Here is an 8,927-nt window from a genome sequence, read left to right as displayed (position 1 = left end):
CAGCACCCGGTACGATCAGCACCTGGTGCACATGGGTGAAGCTGAGACTTCCACCTTCTGCTTGACCTTCTGCTGCCTTTCTCTGGCATTTGTTTTCTCTCCTCCTGTCTTCTGTTTCCTTTCAATATGTAAAGTACATGACCAAAGGCACAGAAATTAAGCACAAAGATTACTCAGAAAGTCCACTTGAGCATCTAGCTCCATGGTAACTGAAAAGTGGAGTTTGGGTCAAGAATGCACAGATTCACAACCTAAGGTAAAGCCAGCCTCAAAGTGACTTGTCAAAGCCCTAGAAAACAGTTTGCATAACAGCCTGCAATTACTTAAGACAGATAAGTGATTTAATGCTCCATTTAATGAGACTTTGCAAATTAGAACACTAAAAAAAAAAAAAAAAGTGCATCTGTGTAATCTGGCAGTTCAGCATAGAGATGCCAGAGGAAGAACAAATATGTCTACGAAAGCTGATACCAGAAGCTGACGGTTAAAAATTGTGTCTAAATTATTGGTCTAAACAGAGTAGAAGCTGTTGGTCTGATGGTGGTCTGCATAGGGACCATATTCAGAAGCAAGTGCCCAGGTTCAGCACTGAAATATCACAATTGATGTGAAGGAGGGATTGAAAGACAATGTCAATCAATGGCTGGAGAGAAAGTGTTGACCACTAATATATAAAACACTGCTTCCTCCCTCCCAGCATCTCAAGGGACATACAATAAGAAATTTTCTGGCCTATGAAATCTGGGAAGGCTAAACTATAGCAGTTGCTCTATCACCTCATGACTACTCCCCAGCAGAGAAGAGGAATCATTATAATGAGGCTCACAGATTGAATAGAGAACAGATTTAACAAAATAACCAAACTGATATCAATGAGAATAGAAAGTATATTAAGTTATAATTCGCCCAGCAAAAGGGCAGCAGCCACCATATCCAGGAAGACAGTTCTCAAGAGCAGAAAAGGGGTTAGGAGAAGCCAAACAGAGAAGTCCAAGCAGGAGACTCTTCAGCAAACTTCCTCCTTTTACTGAGTGTGATGTTCATGGTATGGGATATACCTGTGAGCCAGCTCAAGTCAGCTGTCCTGATTGACTCAGTTCCGCTAATAAACTGCAGCCTGTAGCTGGCCTGTTCCAGCAAAACCAGGACAAATGGAAATTCTGTTCTGTAGTTATTTACCAGAAGGAGTTACAACATAATTAAATTGAGGATTGGGGAGGTTTTGGTGTCACTAGTAAATAGCACGAGAGAAAGACAACAACTTCTGGGCACACTAACTCTTCTTAACAGTGTTTAAGAACACATCTTTTGTAGAGTCACTCCCTCGTTTGCCACTGGATTCAATGGATGTGACCCAAGTTTGACAGAAAGCATAATTTTACTTGGTGTAAAGCAGATGTGAATGTCAGAAGGAAGAGAAATGTATTCTTAAATGAAATAAGAAAACTCACTTAGTGCTAAACTAAGCAGCTCCTCTCTTTGGGTGTCAGTAGAGTTATGGTAGTTTGTCATGTGAATATGATTCTTCTCCTTTCTCCAGACATTGCCTTAGAAAACTAATTCAAGAACATAATGATTAATACTAACAGCAGTCATTATAATTCTTCTATGGAAGTAGCCACACACTATTCAGCACATTGGCTGAATAAAGTGACTTCCCGCTGGGGCAGGGAGACTAATGACCGAGGTAATCCAGGGACACTGGCAAGGCAACAACGGGAACAAAGACTCAGAAGGAAAAAACAGTTGAAAAGTGAATAATTAATATCAGCACAATTAAAGACAATTTGCCTGCCTTATTGCCTGCTGATCCAATTTCTTTAAGATCAATGCAAAAGGCCACATGCTACGCCGGTGCGGGTGTATCACACTCGGGAGCATGTTTATTCCTCTGATCACTGCACTTGCTTGTTGAAATGCATGCTATGAAGTTTGCTCTGACAAACCTCTGAAAAAGCCCTCCTTGAACAAGCACAATGTGATAAGAAATTACATTCAGTTCTTCTTCATTACTGATTTTTTTTCTTCAACCTCTGTCATCTTTGAAGGAGATATCGGAGTAGCTAAAGTTATTGTCCTGAAGGGTCAAACCTCCAGACATGCCCTAGCCCAGAGACTGGGCTAAGCACCTGCAAATGTGCTAACCTGGACAGTTCCTGCGGTCCAGGTGGCCAAGGCAAATGTCCAACACCCATGAATGTGCAAACCTGGACACTTCTTGGGGTCCAGATAAACATGTACCACAGGTAATTAACTTTGTAGTACAGCTGTGAACAGTGTGTGCCCCTGGCCATGTTTGGATATGCCCTGTCTCATATCTCCAGTTATCAGGATTCTGTGTTACCAAAGGGCATTAATTGTCTTGGGACAGTATTTAAACCAGCCAAGAAGTTAGGCAACTTGCCTTGTCCTCACCCAGACAGCAACAAGAGCCAAATGCTGCCAGAGTAGCAGCTAAAGAACCTGCTCTAGCAGACCAACAACTTCACCCAGGCCTTGCACCTGGACCAAGGCAGAAAGGGGAAAGCTCCAAGAGAACTGAATCCCAGAAGAGGCTGCAGCCCAGCACACAAGAGGTCCCTTAGCCCTCTCTGAACCAAAGGCAAGCTCCAGACTGTGAACTGGGCACGAAAAGAGAGGGGCCCCTAGCCCTCTCCGAGCCAAGGACTGCTCAAATTATAGCCACAGCATCTGGGAAGATGCCAGACAGAGGAGCAAGTCATGAGCACCTGGCCAATCTGCCACAGAATCCCATTTGTGGGAAGCCCACAGATCACAGCATCTGTACGTCCAATTCGAATTGTTGCATTAGAAACATTAGATATGCGCTGAAATCATTTAACTGTCTTACAGCTGTTTGCTAATCTCGTGCACCTTCTGAAAAGTAGACTGTAAAACCTGTCTTTTCAAAACCAGTTCTAATCTCTGAAAAGTATAAAGTCCTGCAGGAGAACAGTCATCTATCTGTTCTCAGCTTGTCACAGTCACTTAGAAAGATATTGCATCCCTGCTGAAACGTGTTGAAAGCCAGCCGGATTTCAAAGGCAGCCATCTGCATGCCAAACTTGCCTTGTTTTCATTGTACTAAATAATGCCTACTTCTATTTTCTTTTTAGCTGTTTTGTGTGTGCTACATGTGGCTTGTAATAGCATTTTCCTAAAATGGGTGTGTGGGGGGGGAACCAAACAAAAATCAAGCATAAGGCTGGAATGATGCCACTGAGCAAATCCACTCCTTTTCTCCCAAAAGGCAAGCTTCTTAACAAAGTAATCATTGTCAGAAAAGTATCACAGGACACTTAGGACTTGTTATTTTTTGTTCATTAAAATACAGACATTTATAAGCTTTTATATCCTGATTTCACTCAGTTTCCATTCCCTTTTTCCTGCTTCTATCTTGTCTGCTGTTCTTATCCCTCCATCACCTCCTCCTTTTTTGTTCCATCCAAGTCTAGCTTTTCCTGACTATTTTTTTTCTGGATCTCTTGAGATGAATCTAATTCTAAAATATTTTGAAAATAATTTATCTAAAATTTTGAATTCTACCCTTGAATCTAGTTCATGAAGATCTCATTTTTTACAGAAAGAGGGATAGGTGAAAGCTTTATCAAAAATAATAGCAAAAAAATGCCATCATTCCTTCTTCTTGGCTGCCAAGAAGGAGGCTGCTGTAGAGAAGCAGTAGTTGCCATTTTAAGGGACAACTTGCCTTGTGTTTTTAGTAAGAAAAGAAACCACAACTGTCATAACATGACTGCACTAACTTCAAAGCAAGCCAAAAGCTGAATCATTATCATTTAGTCAAACAAAAAAATGCATATGAGGATCACCCTCACTTTGCACAACCCAGATGTCCCTTCCCTGAAAATACACAAGTGCTCTATTATAAGTAAAGGGCAGAAGCTCCCAGCAGCTTCTAAGAGATCTGGGAGAGAAGTGCTGGCAGGGCTAGAAAGGTTGTGACTTGCAGAGCTTTTGGGACTAGCAGCCTGAAGGGACAAGCTCTACAAAATTGCAACAACAAAGCAGTTCTGTGCTTATTTAAGCAAAATTATTCCTCTAAGTCAGAGTCTAAGAGCTCCCCATGGAAAACTTAGTTACATATTTGAGTGATACATCACTCACTCACACAAACACTTCTCAGGATTGTAAATCTGGTAGTGAGTTTAAATCAGTGAACTTAATGTGAGTTTTAGCTTCTACTCTGATAGAGGAAGAGAAAAGAATAAACAGATAACTCTATTAAAAATGTCTATTTCTCTTACAGCTGAAGAAGAAAAAGTAGCAAGATTAACTGTAATTTTTCATCCGGATGGTGATGTTGTGACTGATTTTAGCTCTTGGGCCACAGACTATAGGCTTTGGTTACTTGCAGTCCCACACATCACTCCCTCTCAAAATTAATTAAAAAATAAATTGTTCTGGCTTCTAGTCAGTATGGCAGGTTTTGGTCATCAAAGCAGCTCAAGTCTATGAGACAGCTGAAGTCTAGTCAGGCCATAAGAGATCTGGGGAATCAGTGGAAAGCCTTTCAATACCAAGTGGTATGGAATGAAAGGCCAATGCACCTGCTAAAGCGTGGGGCTCAGATTTTACAGGAACAGTCTCTGGATCTGCACTATACATACCTTATGCTGCACTGGAGTGCAGGACTGACACATCTGTATGAAATTCACAGGAGAGGAATTGCAAGGGTTTAGAGAACAGTTCTGACAGTCTGTTAGTAGCAGTATTCTGCAGAAATGCACTTCTGGCAAAAGGATAGGAGCAGGCTCTTTGCCCTGCACCTTTCCCAGGAATAAAGTTTTAACAAAATCCTCTTTTACTGTAGTGACAAAATGGAAGCCTAGACAGCTTCTGATTCAAATACAGGGTCAGAGGTATGGTTCACAAATATTAGTGCTGTGGTCCTCAGTGCTGCAACAGCAAAGAGTGTCTGGCCAGAGCAAGAGCAAGCACTAATACTGTGCAACATAGCTAAACTGCACCAGCTGCCTTGTGCATGGAGAGATATTTTTAGACTGGTGTCCTTTTAGTGGAAACCCTTCATCAAAGAGAAGAAAAGACTCTGAGAAGACCTTATTATGGCCTTTCAGTTCTTAAAAGGTGCCCATGTGAAAGATGGGGATAACCTTTTTTAGCAGGGCTTGTTATGATAGGAGAAAGGGTAGTGTTTTTTAACTAAAATAGGGGAGATTTAGACTAGATATAATGAAGAAATTTTTTTACAATAAGGGTGGTGAATCACTGGCACAGGTTGCCCAGAGAGGTAGTAGAAGCTCCTTCCCTGGAAAAATGAAGGTCAGGTTGGACATGGCTCTGAGCAACTTGATCTAGTTAAAGGAAGATCCTTTCCTAAGAAATTACATAAACCATGTTTCTATTAATGTATATTGATGTGGTTATGTAGAAAGAGCAAACTTGCCAAACCATGGCTAGGAAGGCATGAGGAGACAGCGCTAAGAACCTACCTTACAACTATCTCATTTCACATAAAAGGAAGGTCAGGATGCAGTCACATAAGTTACTAAACATAAGGCATTTGAACTTCCTCACCTTTGGGGTTCACCTTCACTTGTGAGTCTGCTGTCTTTGGAAAGAAGGAACAACACCACCACCAAAAAATCTTAGAAACCATTCCTGCTATTTGTTTCCCAGGGCTAGACTAGAAGCCACACATGAAGAAACTCAGTGTGAAGGTGAGCTCAGATGCTGCAGTGGTGGACATGGTTCACATTCCAGAACACACAGATCAGAATACAGAAGAATTGGACAAGATAACCTTTAAATGTCCCTTCCAATGCAAAACATTCTACGATTCAGTAGCTCCAAAATGCTGAAGGAGTTACACAGACCCTTTGTGGAGCTGTATAAACGCCTCTAAGGACCTCACTGAAAACACTTTTCTGTGGCAGCAGATTTCTTCTCGTACTTCAGCACAAAAAGAGAGGACAACAAGCCCTACACAAGTCCATTAGCATTCAGTGCCAGACCCTACTGTTCCTCTGGAGTTCAGGAGAAGATTGTGCACATTTCTTATTGCTGATGACTTGTTTCCAGCAAGGATACCACTGTTGATAAATTACTCAATACCACTGTCCAAACCTCCATGCTGTATCTCTCGACTCAGGGCTCCTTCTCTGATCATAAATGTGCAGTCTCCTGGACACAGGACAGGAGAGCTGATGAAATGACCAGATTACTGCATGATGGAGGAGAGCAGGTGGAACTGTAAACAGCAGGAGACACAGAGAGGAGACATAAAGATGTGAACAAGTAGCCTTTGTTCCCAGCTACTAGCAGTGTCAAGTTATTCTGGCAAGACCAAAATTACAGCTCAGGCAGGCTGTATCACAGGAGTAAAGACAGGATGGCAAGCAGCAGCCTGGCAAAGACATCTGTAAGGTAACTTGAGGGTCTGCTGGTGACAGATTTCACCTGGTGCCTTGACTGGGAAAAGAGACAGAGAATAGCAAATGCAGTGTGAAAGCAGCAGAACAAAGCCAGGAGGCTGTGAGGTGTGTGCTCACTAGAGCCTTCCTCAGGTGCTGGGCTGTAGCTCTCCGGGACTGGGCTTCCTTCCCTTTATGCCTTGCTACATTTCTGTCCTCCACTTATTCACCAAAAAAGCTGCAGGTGTTTAGCAAGCAAGAAGCAGTTATCCATGGAGAACATAGTCAAACACAGACATGAAAAGTAGGCCTGAAATAAAAGAGGAAAATGAAGGAGGTAACGAGACTAAAAGTAAGGGGTGGGGGGTGGGGAATAAAACCACTTCAAAATCCAAAGTATCTGTTTATCCGGAGAGCCTCTTCTGTCTGTGCACAACCAGCTCCCTCCAGGAGGTACAATGATACAACTCCCAGCTCTGCCCTTGGCAAATCACTTTATTTTGCTGTGTCTCCACCAGCTGTCTGGAGATGATTGCTGACATACTTCTTTCATCGTGTTATTTGATTTGTCCGGTCAGGCTATAAACTTCTAAGACATAGGGCCACCATGCTCTTTCTGCTCAGAGACCATGGCTAGCAACAGGTGGGGACCTTCCACCTACATGAGAGCTCTTAGGAGCTGTGGTAACTAAATCCCTGTGCATGTTGCTTTGAGTGATCTGGTTTCTTTTAGCAGCAGCAAGTCAAGCAGTTGCAGCAGCAGAATGGTGCTGAGGGTGAGGATCCTCTGAAGCTGTTAATACCAAAGCAGCAGAGAAAATATGTGTAGAGATAAATGAACTTTCATCTTCACAAGTTCTTTGCAGAGATGGATGGAAGAAGAATCAAGCAGCAGATTGAGAGCAACTGAACTATACTAAGTAATAGCAAGGCCACACCTTGAACACTGCATTCAATTTTAGGTCCATCACTACGAGAAAGACGTTGAGGTCCTGGAGCAGGTCCAGACAAGGACAATGAAGTTGGTGAAGGGTCTGGAGAACAGGTCTTATGAAGAGTGGCTGAGGAAACTGCAGTTGTTTAGTCTGGAGAAGAGGAGGCTGAGAGGAGACCTAAAGGTTCTCTGCAACTACCTGAAAGAAGATAGTAGTGATAGTAAAAGAGGAAATGGCCTCAAGTTGCACCAAGGGAGATTTAGATTGGATATTAGAAGAAACTTATTCACTGACCCGGTTATCAAACACTGCAATAGGCTCCCAGGGAGGTGGTTGAATCCCCATTCCTGGAGGTGTCTAAGCATAAATGTAGTGCTAAGGGACATGGTTTAGCACCAGAATTGGCAGTTAGATAATGGTTTCATGCAAACAAAGGAGAGAACCATGCTGTTCAGGGTTAGGCAGGCACAACCCAAACTTCCTTTAGTTTAGCATAAACATCTGCCTGACTTCTAGTGCAAGTCAGCTGATTCAGAACTGGAGACCAGCTTTAATGAGAACATTTAACCTTCAAAACCACCATTCATTATATCAATGTCATGTCATTGCCCTAGACTGTTTTTCCAGAATGACATGTGGTTTTGAAGTTATGTATATATGCACACACACACTTATTTTCTTAGAAGGGGTTCATTATCAGCAAACTGCATACATGCCAGGAAAAGAATTCATTAGTGAAGATGCAAATGTTGAAAAATAAGTGGAAAATGAGGATGTCATTGCTTGGGCTCCACTGCTTAAGACCAAGATGGAAAAGGCTTCCAGCTACTGCTTATAGTACAGAAGATGGTGTCTTATGTGCAAGGACTCTTAGGAGCAGCAGCAGACAATGCTGAAGGCAATGAGGTTGCCTCTTGTAAAAACCTCTCGACTTAAAGCTGCAATTGTTTGCATGCTGGTAACAGATCCTGTAGTAGGGACAGGAATGAAAAACCTTACTCACTGTTTACATCCCCTGAAGGTAATTAGTGCAAACAACTGACTTTAGTGTGGTTTTGCCTGCAAAGTATGACCTTGGACCAGGATGTTACAACCACATTACTCCCACGGAGATATTGTGATATAGACATGCTAATTCTGGTGTCCTGCTAGGGAGGACCTAAACCCATTTTTTAGGAAAACAAAGGGAGAGTCAGTTGCACAATTTGCAAAAGCTTTTATAATTTCCTTCACAGGCTGAAGAATCCCCAGGGTTTTATTTAAGCAGATAGACAATGGACAAAGCCATTGAAATGCACAGAGGTATTGAGTGCAGAATGGGAAATGAACTAACAGTAGCTATAGGTCAGTGAAGGTTACAACAGGAAAAAAAAAAAGGAAACCCCAGATAATTATCCTTTCTTTCCTAATTAACCCTTGATTTCAGTTTCTGCCTAGCTTTCCAGCCGTGAGGGAAAATGTACTTGCAAGAGATGCCATGTGATCCAGGTCAAGGTGTTCCATCACTTCTGAAGCACAAGCAAATTGCCTGAACTGGAGAATAAGTTGGCAACTACAACAAAACCCGCTGTCAGTTGTTATTTTTAGATCAAGTGAAAGA

This window comes from Indicator indicator, chromosome 14 (assembly GCF_027791375.1).
Source record: "Indicator indicator isolate 239-I01 chromosome 14, UM_Iind_1.1, whole genome shotgun sequence".
In the NCBI taxonomy this organism is placed as follows: Eukaryota; Metazoa; Chordata; class Aves; order Piciformes; family Indicatoridae; genus Indicator; species Indicator indicator.
Note: the sequence above shows the minus strand (reverse complement) of the source record.